General features: G+C 45.0%; 1 non-coding gene across 1 annotated transcript; it reads left to right on the top strand.

Annotated features, from left to right (window-relative positions):
- The first annotated feature begins 1,104 nt into the window (after positions 1-1,104).
- trnak-cuu (transfer RNA lysine (anticodon CUU)) lies at positions 1,105-1,177 on the top strand. The gene has a single exon. It is a non-coding gene; the product is annotated as a tRNA-Lys (tRNA).
- Positions 1,178-3,723: the final 2,546 nt, after the last annotated feature.

Below are 3,723 nucleotides of genomic sequence, written 5' to 3'. Positions count from 1 at the left end.
GTTTTTCAGGTTGGTTCAAGAAGCTGATGGCAGTGGGGAAGAAGCTGTTGTTGAACCTTGAGGAATACCTGAATAACAGGGGAAGAAATGTTGCTTGGGAACATAAATTCACCATTGTGGGAGTTTCAGGCTCAAGAGGAGGAACAAGTAACCAGTATGGAGTCGAAAGATGTGATTCTTTGTTGAGAATTTGATTTGAATTTAATGCGTCAGAGCTGCAAGATTATTAACAGTCTAAGCATATAATGGATGTCATTAGACGATGAGGACAGAAGAGGTACAAATGCACATTAGTATGCCATGAGCTAATCCAGAGCAAATCCTCTTCACCCACCACCCCTTTGCCTCATGACCTGGATTGGCTCTCAGCCCAACAATAACTTGTTTTTAGTTTTGATCCACACCTTAAATTCTTCCCTGGCCTCGACCCTCCTGTAAGCTCCTGCAACCCTACAACGCTGCGAGATTTCCAATCGCTCTCGTCCCTTGCCAGTTTCATCAGCGTTCTCAGTAAATCACTGAAAACAAACAGCTTCCCCTCGTGAAATTCTCTGCTCTTGCAAACACGCTCCTTCATTTATTTCTGAATCCTGCCACATTAGGTGAGCTCTCTACAATTCTTTGATGTATATGTAATGATTTATTTGTGAAAAAGCTTAATTTTCAGAAACACTTTTACTTTGACCTTGTTAGTTTGCATTTTCAGAACTGCTCAGATTAAACAAAATCACCAAGGATTTCTTATGAAGAAACTACTGAGCATTCAGTCCACTGCCCCACTCATGTCTCAGCTGGGTGTCTGACTAACCCAATATGACATTGAGGTACTGACCTTATTGTACCTGAATCAGTCAGTCTCAGGTGCCGATGTCTGGGTCCTTAGAGGAAACTTATTACCCTACAGGAATCCTCTACACCATTGAGCTATGGATGATTAGATTGCTAACTGGTAATTGGTAATTGGTTTATTATTGTCACATGTACCAAGATACAGTGAAAAACTTTGTTTTGCATGCCATCCATACAGATCATATTCCTAATATTAATTGGTTCACCATTGATATGCCTTCTTTAGCTCAGTACAGCCCATCTAGCTCAGTTACAGCCCAACTAGCTCAGTCAGTAGAGCATGAGACTCTTAATCTCAGGGTCATGGGTTCGAGCCCCACGTTGGGCGCAGCTTTCTTATAGGTAGCATGATAGTGCAGTGGTTAGTGTGACGCTATTACAGCACCAGCGACCCGGGTTCAATTCTGCTGCTGTCTGTAAGAAGTTTGTACGTTCTCCCTGTGTCTGCATGGGTTTCCTCCGGGTGCTCCGGTTTCCTCCCACATTCCAAAGACGTACAGGTTAGGAGTTGTGGGCATGCTATGTTGGCACCAGAAGAGTGGTGACACTTGCGGGCTGCCCCCAGCACATTCCCAGTAACGCAAAAAGACTCATTTCGCTGTGTGGTTCGATGTACATGTGACTAATAAATAAATATCTTATCTTAATTATCTGGGCAAGGTTCTGGGGTTCCCTTAGTAAGCCCACCAACTAACTACTTCATTCTCTCTTAAGGTGCTTTAGAAAGCATTGTATTTTTGACCAACAATTTGGTCACCCCTCCTGATGACTCCTTGCATGACTCTGTGTTGATACTTATCTGATCACGCTGCTAAGAAGCACCTTGGGGATGTTTTAGTACTTTAAAAGTGCTATGTAAGTGCAAATTATCATGGCTTTCCAGGTGAGATGGAAAGGGTTAGATTGGGTAAACTCACCCCCTCTATTTGCCCAGTGTCCGTTGTTGTAGATATGAGACTTGGCTGTAGCTTTGCCAACAGCTAGTATTCACCTCTGCTGAATTAGGTCCAGATTGTCATTTTATTTGTAGTTTTAGCTTTCTTTACGCTTGCTTATATGTCTGTATAATCACCTGCTTGCCTGTAAACTTTCAGTAATATGGTATACTTGGTTCTATACTTCTGTAGTTTCTTTATCTGCAAAGCTGAAGTGTGACTCAGTCAGTACCTGGTCACAGGTTTCTTATCTAAAACCAGTCCAGAGCGGGTTGCAGTATAAAAGGAAAGTATGTGTTTAAGTTCCTTTGTTACTTGCCTTGCTTGCTGGCACAGGCTGACCCTTCTCTGACCTGTGCTATGATGAATATCTAACAATCTAACTAATTCCATCTGCCTACACATGGTCTGAATCCCTCTATTCTCTGTCTGTTCATGTGCCCGTCTAAATGCTTCTTAAATGTTACTGTTGTATCTGCCTCCACCACCTCCCCTGGCAGCGTGTTCCAGGTACCTACCACTTTCTGTGTAAAAACTTGCCTTGTACATCTCCTTTAAACTTTCCGCCTCTCACCTTATAGTCTGACTCCTTTCCCCTAATTGCCTCTATCTCCCCACTCACTTGGTCCCTATCCTGTTTCAGCTCCCTTCCCCTTTCTCTCAGTTGCTTCCAGGTTAGCCCATCCCTTCATCCTTCCCCTCTTTGATTCCGACACACCCACTCCACCCCAACTATTCCCCAATGTCCAGCAGCCAAGACCTTGCTTAACCAAGACCTCGCCCTGTTAAAACCTTGTGGTACCTGATTGAAAGAGGTCGTGCACAGGCCCCTTTCATCCTCAGCAGAAGCAAGTCATCGCTGATCCCGAGGGACTGCTTAAATAGAAGAGAAAACCCACTGCAGACTTAAGATATCTTTATTAGTCACATGTACATCGAAACACACAGTGAAATGCATCTTTTACGTAGAATGTTCTGGGGGCAGCCCACAAGTGTTGCCACGCTTCCAGCGCCAACACAGCATGCCCACAACTTCTTAACCCGTACGTCTTTGGAATGTGGGAGGAAACCAGAGCACCCGGAGGAAACCCACTCAGACACGGGGAGAACGTACAAACTCCTTACAGACAGCTGCGGGAATTGAACTCGGGTCGCTGGCGCTGTAATAGCGTTACGCTAATCGCTACACTACCGTGCCTGCGTTGACGTTTGGGTACAAAGAATAGTCATGGAGGGTGGTAGGTTCTTATGGAGGTGTATAAAATTATGACGGGCATAGATAGGGTGAATACACTCAGTCTTTTTCCCAGGGTTGGGGAATCAAGAACTAGAGGGCACGGGTTTAAGGTGAAAGGGGAGAGATTTAATAGGGACATGAGGGGCAACTTTTTCATCCAGAAACTGGTCAGTATATGGAATGAGCCAGAGGAAGTGGTTGAGGCAGGTATATCAACATTTAAAAGGTACTTAGACTGGTACATAGAAGGAAAGGTTAAGAGGGATGTAGGTAAAATGCAGGCAATTGGGACTAGCTTAGATGGGAATCTTGGCTGGCATGGACCAGATGGGCTGAAGGGCCTGATTCCATGCTGTATGGCTCTAGGTTCTGATGGCACTGTCTGTGCTGCAAAACAGCTCAGCAAAAAGGGGTAAGAAAACTGTGAATGCTGTCAAAACTTCCCACAAATAAAACAAACCACTCAAGGTGGAAGGTGCCTGTGTGTAGCCAGGTAGCACACAGTCTTGACAGGGCAAGGTCCTGGCTGCTGGAGATTGGGGAATAGGTGGGGTGGAGTGGTTGTGTCAGAATCGAAGAGTGGAATGGGCTAACCAGGAAGCAACTGAGTGAAAGGGGAGAAGGAACTGAACAGAGTAGGGACCAAGAGAGTGGGGAGATTGAGGCAATTAGGTCAGACTTTTAAGGTGAGAGGGGGAAAGT

Source organism: Pristis pectinata, chromosome 29 (genome assembly GCF_009764475.1).
Source record: "Pristis pectinata isolate sPriPec2 chromosome 29, sPriPec2.1.pri, whole genome shotgun sequence".
In the NCBI taxonomy this organism is placed as follows: Eukaryota; Metazoa; Chordata; class Chondrichthyes; order Rhinopristiformes; family Pristidae; genus Pristis; species Pristis pectinata.
This window is presented reverse-complemented; position numbering and strand designations above follow the sequence as displayed.